Source organism: Tenrec ecaudatus, chromosome 2 (genome assembly GCF_050624435.1).
Source record: "Tenrec ecaudatus isolate mTenEca1 chromosome 2, mTenEca1.hap1, whole genome shotgun sequence".
Taxonomy (NCBI): Eukaryota; Metazoa; Chordata; class Mammalia; order Afrosoricida; family Tenrecidae; genus Tenrec; species Tenrec ecaudatus.
The window spans coordinates 78,069,232-78,093,192 of NC_134531.1; the positions used below are offsets into that span (position 1 = coordinate 78,069,232).

Genomic DNA, 23,961 nt, shown 5'->3' on the forward strand with positions numbered 1-23,961 from the left:
TGTCCGACTCACACTTGAAACTGTCTTACATGCCTTTATTCTCTGAGAGTCTTTACTTCTTAAAAGCACTAATTATTTCCTTTCTCAGACATTTTTTTAAACTTTCATATTTTAAGTTATCTGTTATAAAATTGGGGTCTTGAACAAGAATCAGAAAAATAATCTAACTGATACTTTTATGCATCCTCTAGTGCACATCTTAATGAGAAGATTGTTGTGTAAAATGATGGGTGGTTATGTAATACTAAAGAATTTTTGTAGTTTGGGATCATAAAGGCAATCTAGTTCTGCTTTTCAAGGTTGAGAGACGCTTTCTTAGTAACCGTAAGAGAGGGGCACATGGATTAAATCTGTTTTGTTTATCAAAATCCCCCCAGGCAGTGCCCCAAATTTAGTTTTAAAGTGGTGCCATGGACTCGCAGAAGAAAGTACCAGGGGCCCCCTTGGTCCCTCTTTTAGAAAGTACCCTAAGGGTTTCTGATTTTCAGCATCAGGGAAACTGTACCAAATAGGGTATTTTGGTTTTTTTAAAAGCGTATTCTTTCCCATGCTATGTAGTAGCAATAGCTCTGATGTCAGAAACATACGTTTTCATTGCATTTTGTGTAAACGAGAATCTGGTTGGCAAATGTAAATGAAATAAAACTTATCATTGCAATAATAATGTGTGACGAGTGTGTGCAGGGGAACATGTTCGGGAGATTTCACTCTTTTGTGACAGTGAAGTTAGAGGTTGGAGATTAGTTCACGGAAGGCCAAGAGAGAATGGCTAGTGAGAGTTGTCACTAGATTCACAAATGTCTTCTACCAGAGGTTCTGAACCAAACTCAGAAACCTTTCTCATTGCCATAGAGCTGCTTCTGACCCAGAGCGACCCTGTCCACAGCAGAAGGAAACAGTGCCCAGTCCTGGGCCATCCTCACAGTTGTTCCTCTGCCTCACCCCACTGTGGCAGCCATGGTGTCAATCCATCTTGTTGAAGGCCTTCTTATTTTTCGTTGCCCCTTTACTTTACCAAGCATGATGCCCTTCTCCTGGGACTAGCCTCTCCTAAAATATGCTCCAAGTATGAATGACAAAGTTTTGCTATTCTTCCCTCTAAGGAGCACTCTGTCTGTACTTCTGTCCTTTTAGCAGTCTCTGGTCCTTTCCAGAGTCTTCCCCAGTACCACCATTCAAATACATTGGTTCTTCTTCAGTCCTTTTATTCAGTGTCCAACTCTCACATGAATATGACTCATGGCTTGAGTAAACGAACTTCCGTCCTCAAAGTAACATCATTGCATTTCAGTTCTCCAAGAAGGTCTTGTACAGCGGTTACCTAATGCAACTCATCTTTTGATCTCTTGACTGCTGCTTCCATGAGCATTGATTGTGGATCCAACCAAGACAAAATCCTGGCAACTTCAACCTTTTTTCCATTTATCATTGTGTTACCTATTGTTCCAGGTGTGAGGCTTTTGGTCTTCTTTACACTGAGCTGTAATCCACACTGAAGGCTGCAACCCTAGATCTTCATCAGCAAGTGCTTTACGTCCTCCTCACTTTTAGCAAGCAAGGTTGAGTCATCTGCATACTGCACGTTGTTAATAAGCCTTCCTCCAATGCGGATGCCACATTCTTCTTCAGTGGAGTAGAATTCTCATCTTTCCATGGTAATGACTGGTGGGTTAGAACTGCTGATCTTGCAGTTAGCAGCTCAGCACATTGCCCATTATGCTACCAGCGCTCCTGTTCTCTTTCTAAAGATAATGAATAAATGGGAAGACCTGAGGGGGAGGGGAGGCCAATAGTGTGATCACACATCGTCTCCAACAAATCCTTTCCTCTCTAAAGTGAGGAGAAATAAAGGAGAACTTGTACGGGGATTTCATGAAACACGAGAGGAAGCCAAGATGGAGATCATGCCTTATGTCACTAAATCTTTTGCTTCGCTTTTTATGAGTTCTAAGTATGACTAGGAAATTATAAATACATTTGAGTTATGATGCAAAAATATTGGAAGTACTATGGACTGCAAAAAGATCTGTCTTGGAAGAATATAGCCAGAATGTCCCTTACAGGCAACAACGGTGAGAGTACATCTCATGCACTTTGGACATATGGTCAGGAGAAACCAGTCCCTGGAGAAAGACATCATGCTTGGTAAGCACTGAAGAAGAAGGCCTTCCACAAGATGAATTGAGACAGTGGCTGTAATAACGGGCTCAAACATAAGAAAAATGGCGAGGATGGCCCAGGACCAGGCAGTGTTTTATGTGTTATTATGAGTTGGAATCAACTAGATGGCACCTAACAACAATGATAACAGGGAGTTGCAGGTATTCAAACCCTTGGTTGATCAAGTTCCTCCATTCCAACTTTACATGCTTGGCTGTTGAAGATGTGAAGACTTACCAGCCATCTCAGGTTCATTTAGCTCTTATTCAAATGACTGGTTTGCTGGCCAGTTGTTATCGTCATCATTCTCCAGTGGTTGCAGCTTTATTTGAGTCAGTTCTTCATGACTTTTGGAAGTCTGTCTGAAGGTAGTTTTCCACCTGTGGTAAAGCCAAAGTATGAGGCAATTCAACTCCGTGAGCTTGAATGGAAGTTAAATTCACTCCCATTAACATGTACTAAATGCACTATCATGACCCCAGTTCTATCTTACAAATCTGGGTACACAGGAGCATATACACTGCTATAGATAACAGCTATCAACACAGAATCTAGCGCAGATAAACCCTTCAGGACCAATATTGAAAGTAGTGATACTATAAGGGTAGGGGAAAGTGGGGGAGAGCAGAAGAAAAGGGGAACCGATTTCAATGATAGACATACAATAGCCTGCACCCCGCCCCCGGGGGGTGCACAATAGAAACATGGGTGAAAGGGGTAAAGCAGTGAATGCTGTAAAGTATGAAAATGATTTATAATTTATCAAGGGTTCACAAGGGTGGAAGGGCGATGGAGGGAGGAGTGAAAGGAGGAGTTGATACCAAGGGCTCAAGTAGAAAGAAAATGTTTTGGAAATGATGGTACATATGTACAAATGTGCTTGATACAATTGAAGTATGGATTGTTATAAGAACTGTAAGAGCCCCTAATAAAATGATTTATCTAAAAAACTGTGCCAAGTAGAAGAATATATTGTTAGGCAGGTCTTAAAAGCCAATCTTATAGTGCTCTACAAATTTTATGTGTAAAAAGGCTTGCTTTTATTAATATTTTCAAATTAATATTATGTAGGCTGACTTGTGTTGAGACAACTTGTTCAGTGATCTTGCATATCACTGAAACTTCAATATACCACGCACAATGTTCTCTTCAAGACACTGGGAAAATTAGAAATGTTTTCATCATGACTATTGAACAACCACACACACTGAAAACGATACACACATGCCATAAACTCAAAACAGCCAACAACTACAAACACAGTGTGACCTCATCATAATTAGCAAGCACCTAGTGTGCTAATTGCCATATTAATGAAATGTTTCTTCTTGTTTTCTCTGTGTGTTAGCACTTTTTCCAGAGCGAAGTGGGGACATGGGAATGTCTCAGCTCTGAAACAAGTGTGGTGTCTGCGGTCGCAGCCTCGCTCGTGTGACTGGTTCTTAAGTGAGAGCAGGCAGCTCTGCCACTGACAGCTATGATAAGACACACTCTTTTTAATGAGTGTTATTGCATTTGAGACTTGTCTTGGCGATTAGTAGGGAAGGTGACCTTGTTGCCACTGGGACCAAGAACAAACTGAGCACCAAGAGGGCTTTGCTGGGAAGTCACATGAGCCCTGGAGGCAGAGGCAGATGCTGTGTTCGCCACTGTGATGGTTAGGGATTGTGCCAACCGGACACGCTCAACCTTTCCTCTGGATCAAAGCCTGGTGACACGTCTTCTATAAAAGTAGGAGGCTCTCTCTCTCTCTCTCTCTCTCTCTCCCCACCCCCTCTCTCTCTCTCCCCCTCTCCCTCTCCCTCTCCCTCTCCCTCCCTCTGTCCCTTCCCCTCCCTGCTTCCTGGACTTTGCCTGCCTCCAGGAGCGGTTCCATGTGGACTGCCGGCCCTGAGAACTATCAGTGTCCTGCCTGGTTTCCACTAACCCGGGATCCATGTGACTGCACCCACTGGCCCGCGATCCTCCTGCATCCCGCTTCACCTCTCTGCATCAGCTGTGCACTGCTGAAGAGGGCCCCAGCTTGAATCAGACTTAAGCACTTAAGTTGGATTGTGGTGGATGCCCTCTTGATTTAAGACGACTTTATATAAAGCCTTCCTTTGCATATATGGGCGTCACTGGATCTTTTTCTTTAGACCAGTGGTTCTCAACCTGTGGGCCACAACCCCTTTGGGGGTCAAACGACCCTTTCACAGGGGCTGCCCAATTCATAACAGTAGCACAATTACAGTTAGGAAGTAGCAATGAAAATAACTTTATGGTTGGGGGGGGGGGTCACCAGAACATGAGGAACTATATGAAAGGGTAACGGCATTAGGAAGGTTGAGAACTACTGCTCTAGACAGACCACCTAACACAGATATCTTAAAGACCCGGACACTTGCATTTCCCAAATCCATTCATCGTGTTGTCTTCCTAACATTTTATGGTAATTGTAAGTAAGAATCAATCTCCCAACCTATGATAGCTACAGGACAGAGTAGAGTTGCCTCTGTGGGCATACAGAGACTGTAACTCTTTACAGGAACAGAAAGCCTCATCTCCCTCCCAAGGACCCACTGGTGGTTTTGAATTGCTGCCTTTGCAGTTAGCAGCCAACTCATAACCCCCAGGACCTGTGAATTTATTTTTAGTGTATATACACATATATATTTACACACAGTACAGTATATGTGTGCGTGCATGTGGTACAAGTCTATGTCTTCCCTGGTTGACTCTCTGCAATGCAACTACATAGTAATGAACTGGTCATGTGTGGCCGGATGAAGCAAATGTACCAGAATAACTCCATTTCCTGTCTCTTCACTGCTCATCATCCATTCACAGGTGGGTGCACCCAGCACAGCACTCAGAATGAAGATGCAGGAGGACCAGGCAGGCAGAGCAGAGGCACACAGATGGGCCCAAGTCTAATACAGTGTAAGAAAGGGGTCCTCAGGACCATTGAAGCCCAGAGGAGGAAGTGACCCTTTTTGCCAGAGGGTGCCATGGAAGGCTTCTCAGATGGGTGGCATTTCAATGACATGAGTCAGAGTTTGCTGGGTGAGAAAGAAAAGGCTGAGCATGAGGGAGAAACAAAGTGAATCGAAGCAAAGAGACCGAGTCATGGGGAGGGATGTCCACGTTGTTGAGTACCTATTGGGTACCAGGCACTCTACACTAGCTACTTCATACTACACGATGCCTATCATCTTCCTTATTTTGCCAATGACAGATCTCAGACTCTGACAGGTGAAGGAACTTGCTAAAGTCTCATAATGTGTAGGTGGTTCTTGGAGGAATCTGATGGACTCCACAGATTCTCTGTTACTGGTCATCTAAAGGAGAGGAAAGAGAGTGGCATCCTAAGAGGGGTGATATGTTGATCTGGCAGGAACATGAAGTGAATTGCAGGAAATGAGGTAAAAAGGGAGTCGGGCACTTCCTGCCTTGGTGGGATTTGCTCCGACAGGGGAGCGGACCAGCACAGGTTTGTAAGCAGGGGAACGGGGGCTAGGCTTTCTCATCTAGAAAGCAAACTCTGACTAAGTTGTTCAGGATGGAAGAGGTTGGGGATGGGGCTGGGGACTAGAAGCAGGGTCACAGAATTATCCTCACGACAAAGAAAACGCTTTTCTAATTTTGACCCAGCTTTCTCTGAAGGTCTCCTCCTCATTGAGCGTTGTTCTTTGTGGGGTGGCTAGGCAATTATGGCTCGCAAGGACCCTGTGTGAGGAGAACTCTCCTATGCTTTGTAAGGTGGTCATCTTTGTGGAAGCCGAGCACTAGGTGTTTCTTGAGTGAAGCTGCTGGGTGGGTTTGAACCGTTAACCTTTCAGTTAGCCATTCAGCATTTAACTTTTGTGATGCCAAACTCAAAACCAACTCACTGCCGTCAAGTCAATCCTGACTCTAGGACGTGGTAGATGTGTCTGAACTGAGACTGGAACCGTTCACCGTGGGAGATAGGCTCCTCTTTCTCACTCGGGGCCATGGGTGGGGCAGAGTTGCTGACCTTGGAAATGGAGCCGACTCATGACCACTATGTCACCAGGACTCATTGTTTGTGATTCCAGGGCCTCTTTACATGGAGGGAAAAGAACTTCACCAAGCTGGGTCTCAATCTGCTCCATTAATAGACGAGCTCTCTTTGCCTCACTAAGAAACTGGCTTAGTAAAAAGAGGGGTGTGTGACCAAGCGCACGTGTGTATCAGCGAAGGGGCGCCTTGCAGGGCCAGCGCTTCTTTGCATCGACCCTGACTTTCTGTTGGCGTCTAGTGCTGGAGCCGCTGTCACTCTGGGGCCTTTCGCTCTCACCTAAGTCAGAACCCACTTGTTCTGCTTTGCTTACTTGGTCCCATTTTGGCTCTTCCTGGGCCTACATAGGCACTTGAAGTCAGAGAGCTCCCTTCCCCGTGATCCACACCCCTTCACCGTACACTTGAGGACGTCTATGTCACAGAGAAGCTGCGGAGGCTCTGCACAGCCAATCTCAGGCCCGTTCTCTGCCTTAGTTGGCTGTGATACCAGATTTGCTCTGATGTGGTCACCACTCTATGTTGGCAGGAAGACAGAGGTGAGGCAAAGCCCTTTGACCTTTAACTTTTTATCCTTCCTTGGGGAGCCTAGGTGGAGCAGTGGTTGCATGTTGGGCTGCGAACCTCCAGGTCAGCAGTTTGAAACTCGGCCACACTGCAGGAGACAGCTGAGGCTTTCTACTCCCATCAAGAGTTAGAGTCTCAGAAACCCACGGGGGCAGTTTGACTCCAGCCTGTAGGGCCACTGGGAGACGGAATTAGTCCCCCACAGTGAATCTGGAGACCCTTTGAGGGCACGACCTGAAGCACATGTCTCTCTGCTCTTCTGGGTTTCCTTTCTGTCCCGCAGCAGCATCTTACTCTCCCCCCTGCTCCTGGAAGGGACATCCCCTTGTTCTCCTGACTCCTGGGGACTTCCCCTAGGCAATCTGGTCTCTCCTGAGAGGCTATTAAATCCCCTTTTGAATGGCAATGGCAGGCAGGATTCGGGAGGGGGTGGGGTGGGGGGAGAAGGGAGAAAGGGACCAGTTTGAATGGTAAATGAAAATAAATGGAAAAATATTACAAAACTGTTGTGTCTGTCAGCTCAGGCACGGGGCTGTTATAGTCGTCTAGGTGAAGCCTAGCAAAAGCCAGAATCATGGCAACCACCCCATGGTTAGGAAGAGCGGACAGAGTCAAGAGCATCCTAGGAGGGAAGACCGGTCATACCAAATGGAGGTGATGACGGGAAAGAAGTGGGGAGTGACCTGGAGTTTTCAGCTGGGGTTGCTTTTGATAAGCGTTTCACTTGACCAAAGACAAGAGGAGAAGGAATGATTTTAGGTCCAGTGGCTACAAGGAGGGGTCGTGTGAGAGACAGGGTGGTTCACTTGAAATGCTGTCTGGTAATTAAAATATGGATGGGTGCTGAGGAGAGATTCTGGCTGCAGAAATCGCTTTTCAGGTGGAGAGAAAGAAGAGCAGCTCACTGCCATGACGGATGTTGAACTGAAAGACACACACCAGGTCAAAGCTGCCACTCTGCTCCTGACCCTTCACCAGGAACCCAGACACTGGAGCTTCTCCGCCAAGTTCCTTCATGGGACAGACCAGAGGTGCCAGAGTATTATCCATTGTGCCCCTCCTCATCCCCAAAGGGACTCAACCCCCCTAGATCTGAGACTCAGCTCCATGGAGGGAGGCCACCTTTGATAGGTGTCTGAAAAGAAGTGATTTACAGGCACCCAGAGGAAGCATTTTATTTATTTGTTTACTGTGTGGTCGAGCTGAATTTGTACAACAAACTCCCGGAAGTGTTAAATATAGTCTTCATAGCACTTTCCATCTTTCCGATGCCTGAGACATGGTTTAACCTTTGAATGTGTCCGCTAATGTAATTGCCTTGCCGTCTTTGAAAGGTGGCTTTTAATTGGGTTCCCAAGCAGCAGCTGCTGTAGAGGTGCCAGTGGAAGCCATTACAGAGATTTGACAGTTCATTAATTGCTTCCTCCCCAGGCCTGGGCATTTGGGCCTGGATAGTAGCCAGCAGTTACTGAAATGCCATCAGTTACCAGCGTGCCCTCTAAGCCATTGATTTGCTATTTGATTGAGTTTCAACTCTTTTCCTCTCAAATTGAAACGCAGCCTTATTGAATACAGTGCTCAACTCAATGCCTCCCATTTTCAGTGGCCTTTACATTAAGCTCTTTCCCCCTCGTTTAAGTTCTTTTCATGCCCCAGGATGAAATCCTGCACAGACCCAATGTGTTTCTTGGTCACCATGTGGTTTAAAACCAGGGGATCCGAAGGGAGGCAGGGTGGGTTGCAAAGGGGGAACCGATTACAAGGAGCTACATGTGACCTCCTCCCTGGGGGACGGAAAACAGAAAAGTGGGTAAAGGGAGACGTCGGACAGTGTAAGATATGACAAAATAATAATTATAAATTATCAATGGTTCATGAGGGAGCGGGGAGTGGGGAGGGAGGGGAAAAATGAGCTGACCCCAGGGGCTTAAGTGGAGAGCAAATGTTTTGAGAATGATGAGGGCAATGAATGTACAAATGTGCTTGACACAACTGATGTATGTATGGATTGTGATAAGAGTTGTATGAGCCCCTAATGAAACGATTAAAAAAATCAGGGGATCACCACTCATTGTGAAGAAAACAAAAGTCTTCACAATTGGACCAGTATGTAACACGCTAACTGGAGAAAAGATGGAAGTTGTCCAAGATTTTATCTTGCCGGATCTACAACCAATTCCCATAGAGGCAGCAGTCACAAAATCACACGATGCACTGTGCTGGGCATGCCTACCGCACAGGACCTCTTTAAAGTGTTGAAGAGCAAGGTTGTCACTTTGAGCACGAAGCTGCCCCTGAACAAAGCCATGGTACTTTCAGTCGCCTCATATGCTTGTGACGGGTGGACGAGGAATCCGGAAGCTTGAAGAAGAATTGATGGTGCTATTTAAAGGGTGGTGCTGGTGAATATTGACAGCACCAGGGACTGCCAAAAGAACAAACAAATACGTCTTAGAAGTGCAGCCAAAAGAGTCCTTAGAAGCAAGGATGGCGATACTTTATCTCCTACGCGTGGCCAGCCTACCAAGAGAGAACAGTCTCTGGAAGAGGACTTGGTAATGTAGACTGTCAGGGGGACAGAGGAAGACCCTCTAGGACAGCGGCTCTCAACTTGTATGTCTCAGCCCCTTTGGGGGACAAACGACCCTTTCTCTGGGGTGGCCCGATTCATAACAGCAGCAAAATTACAGTTATGAAGTAGCAACGAAAAAAATTTTATGTTTGGGGGGGTCACCGCCACACGAGGAAGGTTGAGAACCACTGCTCTAGGAGATGGATTGACACAGTGGCTGCAAGAGTGAACTCAGATGTGACAGCATTTTGCCAGCATGGTGTAGGACCAAGCGGGGTTTCTGTTGTGCACAGGGTCCCAATGACACCTAACTACAAACAATTAACAACTCCTAATAAAAAGTTATTTGGTCACAGTTTTTGTACAGATTGCCTCAGTTTGGTAGTTAATATGTCTAGTATCTTCTTGGCATGCCAGTGGCTGGTGGCGCCTTTGTAGCCCTTGCCCTTGGTCACTCTAACGATGTCGGTCATCTCGCCCTGCTGGAACACCTGGTTCTCCAGCACCTGCTGCTCCAGCTTCTCCTGGGCTTAGTCCCGCTTCTCGGCCATGGAACCCGTTCACCTGGGTCTCCGTCAGGTGGGCCTTCTTCTGGCGCATGGGCAGCAGGTGCACCTGGGTGTGGACAACGATGAGGGTGGCCTGGCTGCTGAAGTCCTGCTCTAGCTGCTGCTTGCCCCTGTCACCCTGACACTTGTCGCCGAGCTTCGGGAAAGGCTGTTCCTTCGACTTGAGCCAGTGCTTGTAGAAGCACCACTTGCACTCGTTGCTGATGTGCTCAGCAAAGACCATCTTGAAGGTCCAGAGGCCAAGAGGCATTTCCATGTAGCCCATGATGCCCACCACCATCACCACCACCACCACGGGAGTGGTCTCCACGATGGTCACAGCCTCCGTCACTTCTCGTTATCCTTGGACCCTGGCTTGCCGACCTCGCACGTGGTGTGGGTCAGGCCAGTCTTGTAGTCGAGGAAGGCTGTGAGGTAGACCGGCTTGGAGGCGAAATCCTTGGAGAAGCTGCATGTGGTGCTGGCTGCTGCACTTCTGAGGCAGGAAGCCCAGGGAGGGACCCATACCTGGATATGGAGAACTTCCTGTCCGACATTATGTCATCGATTCCTGCTGGTAGACACCCAGCTGTAAGTCTTTAGGAGTGTAGAAAACCTTGTCTTTTTCCATTGGAGTGGTCGATGGTTTCAAACTACTGACCTTGCAGTTAGCAGCCCAATCCATAACCACTGTGGCACCAGGGCTCCTTTAGTTACATTGGAAGGCCCTTATAATGATTCTTGGACAGGAAATATCTGATCTTCATCACTTGGCATTCGGGATAAGGGAGTGGAAGGGTAGCCAGTGTCTTTTGTTCCTTCAGATTTGTGATTAGTTAGAGATGAATATTTCCCCCCCACTGAGCTAGCTTATCTGTGTTGCATAACCAGTTTCTGTTTTCTTGGAGGATTGCAGAAGTACATACGGCCTGCGTTCCTCTCCCTCCCAGTTCTTTATCCTGGTAGAGGCACCGATGGATTCCTTCATCCTTCTCCACGTACACGTCCCTCCTGGTCTCCCCAAGGCCAGTGCCATCCTTGGTGCCTCAAAGATCTTCCTAGTCCTCTTTGACAGATGTTTGAATAGAGAATCTTTCCCTTCATCCTAACGGGGATTTTAGGGAAACTAACATCGGAACTTGTGGCATTCATGGCTCAAGCTATGGTCACCTTACTCTCAATAACCTAGTTATAGACACACAAATAAAATAAATAGATGGAGGGCAGAATAGTGGACAAGAGCGCGAGGACTTGGGAAAACTATAGGAACAATAGCCATTGGATACTGTTGCATCTCAAGTCAACTCTCCTAATTTAAATAACCTAAGCAGGAATTTCAGGGAAGTTTGCTAAAATTATGGTTAATAGAACAATTTGAAAGAGCCATAAATGTATTTTCAAGGACCAGATTGCCAGTTCTTAGAAGACAGAGAGCAAATCAAATTTATATATTTTACTTCTAAGGCCTAACAAATCGTCTTGTCAGTAGCTCAATCAACTTGCATTAGAGGACTGACCAACAAGAACTACTTTGCCAATTAGAATGGCCCTTCAAACTATACTCCCTTTTACCTTAATTGCTTTTGTGATGTACAATAAAGTGTAGACTTTATGCATATTGTTATTATTCCATCTTGGAAAGAGTTCTCTGTTACAGGATTAGATGAGATATATCCTTAGTTTCTACTTTATTAGGGGGTGTGACTTGAGTTTTCCTTGGGGATATGATTGATTTCAAGGCAAGAGCCACACCTCCATGTAGAGCCATCTCAAAAGCAGGGACACAGAGAAAAATCCCAGGACCACTGAAGAAGAGCCACTTCAAGATCTCTGTATGAAGCGGCAGAGGCGCCAGACAGAGGCAAGAGCCCATGAGCTCGGGCAGAGGAGTGGTCTGGCTTCTTGGCCCATGGAGGTAGAAACTGAAGGACCACGTAGCTGAGATGCGGACGACTGGAGAGAAGCTGCGTCTGGGGAGGGGCGCTATTGTGGGCCAACTACGGTGTCCTTCCTGGGTAGTAACCTGACAACATCCCTATTGAACCCCCTGAATCAGGAAACAAACAAACAAAAACGAGCCGCCTTGTTAAAGCAGAAAATTTGGGGGAAAGATTTCTTGAATGGATAAAGATTGATTAGAAATTAGAAAGCCTGCAAATTTATGTATAGGGTGCGTCTAATTTTTCTCAGGTTTTTGCTACTTATCTTAAAAATTATTCTTAATCGACATACCCTGAAGTTCATTCTTTTAATGTCTACAACGGAGGGACTTTCAGTATCTTCACAGAGTTGGGTGAGTGTCACCACGCTCGAGCTCATGCTCAAGCACTTTACCGCACAGTGGGGACCCTGCTGGTGTGCTTGGCTGTGCTTTGGGCTCCTACCCCAAGGGTAGCAGATGGAAACCACCAGCCCCTGTGCATGAGAAACAGGAAGCTTCAGACTCCCATAATGATTTCCAGTCTCAGAAACCCAAAGCAATACAGTTCACCATCTGGCAAATTGTTTTTGGTAGGCTTTTGGTAGATAGATTTTATCAGCGTCAGAAATTTTAATCAAGGGCTTGTGTTGAACTTCTGTAGTTAATGAGATAATTATATCATTTTCTCCTTAATTTGGCAACAAAATATTATACTCTGAGTTTTGGGATGTTTATCCATATACTTAATTTTTTATATTAACATGAGTTGGCTACGATCAAAATATATAATGCTGAGTTCATTTTGATAATATTTTTATGCCATTTCACTAGTTATTTGTGTCTATATTCATGAATGATTGGGGCTTAGGATCTTTCTTTCTTGAACTGTTTTTGCCCACTTTAGGTATTCACGTTTCACAAGCTCTCTAAAAGAAGCTACAGAGCATTTCTTCTTTATTTACTCCCTGGAAAAAATTGTATAGGGTCGGAAGCATCTATTCTTTCAGTATTTGGTATAACTCCCTTGTAAAATTGTGTGGAATGATAGGCTTTCTTTACAAGTGGCCATCTAGCAGGGAAGCAACAAAGCCTACATGGAAGAAGCACACCAGCCTGTGTCATCACGAGGTTTAGTGGGTTCTGGTATGAGGCATCAGAAGACCCCAAACAAACAATCATATCAATGTGAATGAGGGAGTTTTGAGTGGAGACCCAAAACCCATCTGTAGACAATTGGACATCCCTTCACAGAAGAGTCACACGGAAGGGGTGAATCAACCAGGGTGCAGTATAGCACCAATGAAACGCACAACATTCCTCTAGTTCCTTAATGCTTCCTCCCCACACTATTATGACCCCAGTTCTACCTTACAAATTTGGCTAGACCAGAGCATGTACACCGGTACAGATTAGTGCTCTGGACACATGGAATCCAGGACAGACAAACCCCTCAGGAACAATAATGCCAGTAGCAAACCCATGAGGGTAGTGGGATGATGGGGGGAGCAGGGGGAGAAAAGAGGGAACCAATTGCAATGATCGGTGTACTAACACACCCCCCACCCCCGCTCCGTGGGGTATGAACCACAGAAATGTGGGTAAAAGGAGACAGCAGATGGTGTAAGATATAAAAATAATAATAATTTGTAATTTACTAGGGTTCATGAGGGTGGGGGAAAGGGGAAAAAGAGGAGCTGATACTAAGGGCTCAAGTAGAGAGAAAATGTTTTGAAAATAATGATGGCAACATATGTACAAATATGCGTGCTACAATTGATGTATAGATTGTTTCTTAGAGCTGTAAGAGCCCCCAATAAAATGATTTTTTTTAAGAAGAAAGGCTTTCTTTAGTTGGTAGGTTGAAATAAATATATATTTTCAATTTTAAAAATGATTTTGTTGGTCTATTTTGATTTTCTCTTTCTCTTTGAATGTATTTTGGAAAGTTGCAATTTTCTGGAAAAGGCCCATTTTATATCTTTGGTATGTTATTATTATAAGTGAAGCTAACTTCTTTCATGATAGATTCTTTCTAATTTATTTTTGTTTTCTATTTTACTTTCTATTGATTTCTGTACTTGTCATCATCATTACATCTTTCATCAAGAATTCCTTCATGGAGGGTGAACCAAGTTCAGGTTCAATGACTTACCAGGAAGATCCACAGGACTTAGCATCCAGCTATTCAATATTGTGGTAAGAGTGTGCAAATAAAAATTGACAAAGGGAAAAGACTTATGCCAAAGAAGAAATTCCCTATGCTTTGTGCACACAGTTGCCTCTCGATCCTTGTACAGGTTACACAGGAGTACAAGGAAATGTTCTGGCATTCTCTGCTTTGAGTCAACACCCATCTAAAATCAGCAGTGAGATTCCTTGTTCCATGTTCTCTTCTGAATCTGGCCTGGACATCTGGGAGCTCCCTGTCAATGTACAGCTTCACCCACTTTTGGATAATCTTCAGCAGAATTTTACTGGCATGTGATGATGTCAGTGATTTTGTTCAATTTTGAGAATTCTGAGTTCTAGTTTGAGTATTTGTTGGGTCATCTTTCTTTGGAATGGATATAAATATGGATCTTTTCCAATCAGCTGGCCAAGTAGCTGTGTTCTAAATTACCTGGCATAGACGAGTGAGTGCTTCCAGTGCTTCATCAGCTTGTTGAAACACTTCGATTTGTATCTCATCAATTCCTGGAGCCTTATCTTTGGCTAATGTATTCAGTGTAGCTTGAACTTCTTCCTTCAGCACCATTGGTTCCTGTTAATATACTACTTCCTGAAATGGTAGAATAGTGACTAGTTCTTTTTGATACAGTGATTCTGTATATTCTTTCCATTTTCTTTGGATGCTTCCTGCATCATTCAATATTTTGCCCATAGAATCTTTCAACATTGCAACTCAGGGCTTGAATTTTTCTTGAGTTCTTTCAGTTTAAGATAGGATGAGTATGTTCTTCCTTTTTGGTTTTCTATTTCTAAGTCTTTGCACATTTCATCGGAATATATGGCTTTGTCTTCTATAGCTGCTGTTTGGAATTTTCTACTTCATCGTGCCATCTATTTGCTTTAGCTACTCTACAATTAAGAGCAAGTTTCCAAGTCTCCTCTGACATCCACTTTGAGCTTATTTTCTATCTTTTCAGTGACCCTTTGCTTTCGTCATGAATGATGTCCCTGGGTCCTCTCACAGCTCCTCTGATCCCCTGTCTTGAGTTTTCAATATGTCAAATCTGGTCTTGAGATGTTCTTGATATTCAAGTGACATAGATTCAAGGTTGTATTTTGGCTCTTGTGGGTTTGTTATAATTGTCTTCATCTTTATCCTGGACTTATGAGGGGTACCCCCAAACACTGGCTTTCCCCCCAAAAGTATCATTTAATGTTTTTTTACAAAACATTTAAAAATTTTCTACAAAACAACCTTATCACCTTCAAAGTACTCTCCATTACACTTCATACATTTGTCAAATCTGTAATTCCATTCTTGGCAACAATTTTCAAACTCATCTATTTGGATGGCTGACAGCACCTTTCTCATTTTTTTTCTTCACCTCTTCTATGTTGTCAAATCGCAATCCTTTCATGTCCCCCTGCATTCGCAGAAACAAAAAGAAGTCGAATGGAGTGAAGTCAGGTGAGTAACTTGAATGCGACAAGAGAGGCATGCTAGGTTTTTTTTTTGCCCAAAACTGGCACAAGGAGATGGTTGCTTGAAGGTGCATTTTTGTGGTGGCAAGACCAGTCCCCCACCTGCCACAAATACACCTTTTTTTTTTGTCTTACACTGTTGCACAATCTATTTAGACCCTCTAAACCAGTGGTTCTCAACCTGTGGGTCATGACCCCTTTGGGGGTCAAACAAGTCTTTCATAACAGTAGCAAAATTACAATTATGCAGTAGCAACAAAAATAATTTTATAGTTTGGGGGTCACCACAACATGAGGAACTGTATTAAAGGGTCATGGCATTAGGAAGGTTGAGAAACCACTGCTCTAAATAGAAAGCTTGATTAACAGTCAGATCTGGTGGACTGAACTCCAAATACATTATCCCCCTCACATTAAAAAAAAAATAGAGCATTATCTTGATCTTTGATTTCACTTGATGAGTTTTCTATGACATCTATCACTGGCTTGATTGATGTTTGCTTTAGAAGTCAAAAGATTAACACCATGTCCCCTCACCTGTAATAACCTTGGGGAAAAGTCTGGGTTGCTTCAGAGCTGTCCTTTCAAAGCACGGCATGTTTCCACGAGGTGCTCTTTTTCGTGGTTGTTTAGAACCTGAGACACAGATTTCTAAGCAATCCTTCTCATTCCCAAGTCTTCCATTAAAATTCACTGAACTGAGCTCCAAGTTCGTCCAGATAGCTTCCCCCACTCTTCAGTGGTTTGTTGTCGTAAGTCTTTGAGCACACGTGCACGAATTTTGTTGACATTTTTGTCTGTTTGGGATGTTAATGGACATCCAGAATAAATTTTGTCATCAATTGACACTAAACCTTTTTGAAATGAGAGCTGTTCTCTTAAATTGGCCACCACAAAAAAACAAGGTTTCGGAAAAAAAAAAGAGGACCTGATGCAAGGGGCTTAAGTGGAGAGCAAATGCCTTGAGAATGATTGGGGCAGGGAATGTATGGATGTGCTTTATACAATTGATGTATGTATATGTATGGATGGTGATAAGAGTTGTATGGGTCCCTAATAAAATGTAAAAAAAGAAAAGAGGAGAAAAAAATGATTAGGGCAAAGACTGTACAGATGTGCTTTATACAATTGATGTATGTATATGTATGAACTGTGATAAGAATTGTATGAGCCCCTAATAAATTGTTAAAATTAAAAAAAAAACAAACAAGGTTTGAGCCAAACGGCTTTTACAAAAAAAATTCACTGTGACCAGAGAGAGCCTTCCCAGGAGATCCACTGGGTGCACTAACTCAGAGTGAGTTGCTCAGTGCTCTCCTGGTGGGAAAAATGCATAATATAAAAGCTCCACCAGTGGACCTTTTTCCGTTTTTTAATTTTTGTACCCCCTCATACATATGAGCAATTGATGGTCACTTCCACAGTCACCTTCGGCCTGATTTTAGCTGTCATTATTGAGCATTTCTATCAACAATTCCCACAGCTGTCCATGTGTATTTGTCATAAGTTGTTGGTTTTTCAAAATTCTATCATGTGATTTCTAGCTTTGTTTCTATCAATTCTATATTTCCAATGACTGTTTCTTCCGCTTTCCAACTTTTGTATTCCAGTCACCAATAACTATCAATGCATCTTTATTGCATGTTTGATCAGTTTCCAATGGGAGTTGTTGATAGAATTCTTCAATATCTTCATCACTAGCTTTTGTGGTTGGTGCATACATTTGAATAGTAGTTGTATTGACTGGATTTCCTTGAAGACAGATAGGTATAATCCTATCACAAACAGCTCGGGGCTTCATGACGGATTTAGCCAGACCCTTTCTGACAATGAATGCCGTGCATTCCTCTCGATTGTGTTGTTCCCAGCTTAGTAAATCATGATTTGCTGAGTCAAAATGGCCAATACCAGTCCATCTCAGCTCACTGATGCCTAGGATATTGATCTTCATGCATTCCATTTCATATTTTACTATTTCCAATTTTCCTAGATTTATACTTTGCACACAAAATTCTGATCATGAGCAGATGTTTGCAGCTGTTTCTCCTTACCTTGAGTCATGCCCCATCGTCCAAAGTCTCCACTGCCACAAGCTTTACACCATTCACATCACCATGTTCGACTCCACACTGAAAAGTCAGCTCCTCCTGGGTTATAATTTAAGTGCCCTCAGACCTTAAGGTCCCCTCCTCTGCTACCATCTCTGGCAATGTTCTGCTTCCATTCTTTAGGCCTTCAGTATCTGACAGTGGCTACTTCCTCTGAATTGGGGTGTTGAGTTCTACTTCATTGTCTGTTCTTAGTCTGGAATCACTGCTGAAAGCTGTTCATTTGAGTGACCCTGCTGGCATTGGAACACCAGTGACATAGCTATTAGCATCACAGCAACGCACACACCACCACAGTGCAAAAACCTGACGGACATGGCTGTCAATTTGTAGACTTCTGCAAACGTTGTACTCAGAATGTAAACGCTAATACTGTTCCATCTTCTGGTCTTTGACTTTATTATTGACGATCCTTGGATCACATTGTCTAGTGTGCTTCTTCCATGTGGACTTAGCTGACACATCACTTAGATGGCTGCTTATTTTAAGACAAGCTTTTAAGAACCCAGATGTTATTCCTTTTGATAGCTGGGCATCATCGGATTTCTTGACTACACCTTGCTATAGCATTCCTATCTTCAGTGATCTCTTCATGAAGGGAAGTAGCACATAGGGCCACGTCCTAAGAACTAATTGTTCTTCAATTTGGGCTATGATGAAGTGGGGGCAAAAAATCCATTCATATATCCATGACAGATGGAAACTTTTCTGTTCACATTTTTATCAGGCAAAGTCTGGAATAAACCAGGTGTTAATTTCTAGGAATCTTTTCCTAATGAAGACACACAAAATTTACTTAATTCCTTCAACAGTGGTAGGCCACTCCATGTTCAAAATGTCGTCAATCAGTGAAGCTCATTAGAGACTTGGTGCTCAGTTTGGACTGAATGCTTTTCACGGAGGCATCCACTGTTAGGCACGTACCAAAATGACAGAAGGAAAGCAGGTGTTCCACATAAACCATGTAGTTTTCAAAATTAGTTAGGCACGGTGAACTAGTTTTTATTAGGGAATGGTGGATACCTTCCCAAATCCGCTTTCCCAGACCCCATCCTTGTAAGCAGGTCTTTCCAAGAACAGTAGTTTCAGGCACACCGTGTTAATTCTTTTCTGTACATTTCTTAAATTGGGTAAGGAGCCCTGGTCATACAGTAGTCTGAACCTCCCATCTCCTCCATATGACAAACATGTAGCAGTCTGCTTCCACAAACATTACAGTCTTGTTTCACTTTCCTATTTTTTCATATTAGCATTTAGAGCTGTATGTTTATTTCTAGGAATTTCTTTTCTGTCATTTGAAATATTTGATATGTAATTTACGAACGTTCATAAAATATGATGTGTAATTCATAACAATATTTTAGTTTTTATACAATTCACTGGGCAGTCATTGACTTATATAGAATTGTATGTGATTATTTTGTGTGTTGCCATGAGTTGTAATGGACTTGAGGGCAACAAAGAACAGTGTATGTGTGTGTGTGTGTGTGTGTGTGTGTGTGTTAACTGTCAAAAGACAGAGATTTTATAGATGACTGTGTAATACTTCTAATTTTATTCTATTGGGGTTAGAAAATATAGTCGGTTTTACATTGTTCTTTAAATTTTGTTGTTTTATGGTCTTTTGTCTGTGTTTAATCTGTATAAATGTTCGTTCTATAGGGAATTCTATGTGCCCATAAATTAAAATGTGCATGTTTTCCATCTTATTTCTATTTTCCTTATTTTGATTTAAATATAATTGAGAGAGGAGTATTAAAATCAAATATGATGCATTATTCATTGTTCTATTTCATTCTGCAAGTTTCTATTTGATGTATTCTGATATTATCACATGTGTAAAAATTTAGGACTCTTTAATGTTCTAAAGTACCATGGTGACTGAGTGGGTTACAAGTTGGGCTGCTATCTGCAAGGTCAGTAGTTCCAGTTGAACAGCCATTCCAGTAGACTGCCCACAGGGGCATCCTACTCTGTCTTATACAATTGCTACAGAGTGGCCAGAGCGCTTCCATAAAGGCAGGATAGCAAGACTGTCTTAGGTCGTTTGGACATGTTGTCAGGAGAGACCAGTCCCTGGGGAAAGACATCATGTTTGGTCAAGGATAGGGGCAGTGAAAGAAGGAAGGCCCTCAGGAGATAGATTGAAACCGTCCCTGCAACAGTAGGCTTGTAAATAGGAACAGTTGTCAGGATGGTGTAGGACCATGCCGTGTTTCACTCTGTTGTGCATAACGTCACTTTCGGTTGGAGCTGTCTTGGTGGCACCCAAAATAAAGACAACAGGTGAGTTGGAATCAACTCAGTGGCAGTGAGAAGCAAACACTTTCCAATGAATTGAAACATCTATTGAGGTAGTAACTAACTCTGTTACAGTTTATGCATATGACACTATAATCTAATTTTGTCTTACGGTTTGGGCTAATTTGTTATATTTTCCCATTATTTATAATGTTCAATTTTATCTTTTATATATCCTTTAAACCACTTTTAGAGTAGCTCAATTTCATAATTTTTAAATTTGGCAATAACTTTAAATTTATAGAAAACTGCAAGAATAGTACAAAAACTCACACATACCCTTAACTCACATCCACCAAATTTTAGCTCTTTACTACAGTTGTATTGTTCACTCTCCATTCTATTCTTTGCAAGCACATGCATACATGCATATAATTTATTTTTTTAACAATTTGAGAGCTGGTTGGATATTCCATTTCCTTCTTACTGCTTTTGTTTATTTCCTAAAGGGAAAGATATTCAGGGAAAATAATACATTGATGTTTAAATAATAGAAAGTTTTCTCTAATTATAACAATTGCTGAAATTTTAAAATAATTTGTAATCGTTTATGATTTTTGTTTTATTGAAGCTTTATAACAAGTTAATTATTGTTTTAATCATTTTGTTTGAAAGCTTTACAGATATAACAATCCATAATTCAATTAGATCAGACATAATTGTAGAATTGCTGCCACCATCATTTTCAAAACATTTTCTTTTTTCTTGAACTCTTGGATATCATTCCCCCCTTTATTCCCTCCCCACCATACCCCCCAGGGAATATATACATATATTCCCTTTTTTGCCATATCTTACATCATCTAGTGTGTCTGTTCACCTACAATTCTGTTATTCATTCCCCTCCAGTGGGGTTATACAGTCGTCATTGCTATCAGTTCCAACCTCCCACCCTTCTCTTACCCTCAGGGAACCGTTACTTCCATTACTATTTCTGAAGAGTTTATCTATCTTGGATTTCATGTATTAAACTATCTTACTTATATAAATGACCATATGCAGGTCTAGCAAGATTAATGAGGTAAAACTAGTCCATAATAGTAAGGGGAGGAAATATTAAAGAACTACCATAGCTGTCTGTTTCATCAGTGCCATACTGCACCCTGGATAGAACATCCCTTCTGTGAGAGGCTATGAGAGACCCTTCTTGTGACCCTTCTGTGAGAGGCTGTCCAATTATCTCATAGGTAGGTTTTGGGTCTCCACTTTGTCTCCACACCTCCATGTGAATTTGTTATAATCCATTAGTCCAATCCCCTTTTCTTTCAGGGTTCAATAACCCAGGACCCCCTTTACCCAAAAGCATTTAAACCCTGTTAGTCCTTCTACAAGATCGCATTGATCCAATCCAATATTACTTTATACAATTGCCTTTGGTGGAAGAATTTCTTCATAGTTTTTTAATCTGAAAAGATTCTTAGCCTTCCTTGACCTTTCATGAGATTTATCTGCTAGCTGCAAGGTCTAGCTTCAGGTGTTCAAAACCACCAGCAGTTCCAAGAGAGAAAAATGAGGTGTCAACTTGTGTGAAGAGTTACAGCTTTGGGAATGCACATGGGCAGTTCTACCCTATTCTGTGAGATCTTGATGAGTTGAAATCCACTCGATGGCAGTGTATTGAGCAGCTATTATAGACTGTTAAATGTCGCCTCATAATTATATTAATTTTTATCCCATTTTCTGTAATACTTCATAAATAATATTGGGTTCTTTTCACCTATTACATCCAGAATTGTAGGATAGATATTTTCTCCCAGATGGTGATATTAATTTTGGTTGCCTGCTTAAGCTGTAGTTCAGCTTCTCCACAGCACAGTGAACATTTTGTAATTAATTAACAATTTGTGGTAAGATACATTGAATATGTGGCTATCTTATTCCCACTCAGAAATTTCCACTCTAGCTTCACATTGGCAATACAAGGGTAAATAATGAAGTACTACCAGTACGATACCAGTCCATATATGCACGGGCTTATTCCAAGCAAAACATGTTTCAACTTGTCTCTGGAATCTGTGGGTGGTTACAGACAGATTTTTTCAGTAATACACTTGTTTTAGTCTCATTGGGATGCGAAGGAGGAGGAGGAGGAGGCGGAGGCGGAGAATAAGAATAAGAATAAGAATAATAAGAAGAAGAAGAAACTTCACGGGTCATGGAAAAATACAATTTTTGAGATCCGATTAATGTAAAATTTTTAACAAAATTCAACCGGATGTCTTTTCAAATTATTGAAGCTTTGAAACAAGTTTTTTGGAATGCTGTTTCCCATAACACAACAGGGTTTTTGGTTGGATCAGACATTTTAAGGAAGGTTGGGAAGAACTCAAAGATGAGCCAGGAGAGAAAAGATCTTCAACCTTGATAAATGAAGGAACTGTGACTGAATTCCAGAAACTCATGGAAAAGACCAGAATTATCCCTAATGTGGGAGCAACTGAAGATCTTAAGCTCATATTGTTCAGCGTGAGCATTTTGGCCTCTGTAAGCTTTCAGATAGGTAGGTACCAAAAACATGACGTGAAAATCAACAAGCTCAAAGAACTGGTCTTTCCATCAGTCTCTGAAGCAAGATTTAAGGTGATGAGGATGACTTTATGAATGATTTGTAACTGAGGTTGAATCTTACATTTACCAATACTATCGAGAGAGCAAAGCCCAATGTAAAAGTGGCTTCTGAGAGACTCTGCTGGGCAATTAAGTTCAAGGCAAGGAGGTCGGTTGTGCTGGATACAATGATTTATGTATGGATTGTGATAAGAGATGTATGAACCCCCAGTAAAATGATTTACAAAAAAGTTGTGACGTTCTGGCATTGCAAAGGGATGATCTTGATGGATTTTCTTGAAGGAGACAGGTGATCATGGGAGCTTATTTTAAAGAAATTTGAAGAAAAATTCAAGACAGCATTGGTGAGAAAAAGGCAAGAAAAATTTTGTTAAGGGTCTTTTTTTCCCCAATCATGACAATGTACTTACTCATCCACCCTCCAGCCCATATCTTCTTCCCTCAGACTTCTTCATGTTCCCTAAACTGAAAGAACATTGAAAAGAAAACATGATTTGAGTCCCTTCAGATGCCCAAACTGCCATTTGATCTGATTTAAATCAAAGAACGTGGATTTCTTCAGGGAACAGTTAGAGAGGCGGGACATCACCTCCTAGTCTGGGTTAATCTAGGTGGAAGATATGCTCAAGAATAATGGAGTCACATTTTGATATTGTTGTTTAATAAAAGTGTCTATGATTTCTCTCAGTACTTTTTGACTTAACTTCTCACTTGCCTGAATTAATTTTCATATGGAATTTATAAATATTATTTATTAATGTAAGTCATCATTTAATAAGCTAAGTGTGTTAGTCCAGGTTGATTAGAAACAAATCCAGAGGCACTCATATATGCATAAGAAAGTAATTTATATCAAAGAGTGGTTGTATATTAAGAAAATATTCCAGCCCATTCAAATCAAGTCCATGAGACTAATATTAGCCCATAGTCCAAAACTCATGCAGCCACATGCAAGATTGGGGGAAGATCACAGGCTGGTGAAAAGTCTTGTGGATTCCATGGCTGTGAAAGTATCACAGGGCTCCATGGGGCTCAATGTGTCTTGTCAACAGGAAGGTGCAAGCAGAGAGCGAGGCTCTCCCAGAGTTCAGGAAGTCTCTTTGTGACTTGTCATCTGGAAGACAAAGACAGAGAGAGGAAGTTCCCAGAATCCTCATGAGAAGGCCACACCCACAAGGAGGCATCACCAGGCCCTGACCTGATTGACAGGCTCGACTCCACCCCTACACTTATTTTAGTTATCAAATTGACAAAAAAATATGTAAGTACCATACTGAGAAAAAAAATCACTTGATAATTATCTATGCAGGTGGTAAAAACGTCTTTGAAAAAATTAAATTCCTATTCCTAATAAGAACACTTGAAATATAGGGGTGAGTGAACACTTTCTTTAATAAGAAAGTATATATTACATCGGGGGTTCAAAGAGTTTCTGGAAAAATTCTATTATCTTTTAATGACATTTTCCAGGGTATTTTTGAAGACCCTTTGTACACACACATACACACACACACACACACACAGAGTCAATCCTCCTATGGGCTA

General features: G+C 42.2%; 1 protein-coding gene across 3 annotated transcripts in view; it reads left to right on the forward strand.

Moving 5' to 3' along the window:
• Window positions 1-23,961, forward strand: part of RASGRF2 (Ras protein specific guanine nucleotide releasing factor 2) — a 279,623-nt gene that overhangs the window by 56,798 nt on the left and 198,864 nt on the right. The gene's annotated exons all lie outside the window — the stretch shown is intronic.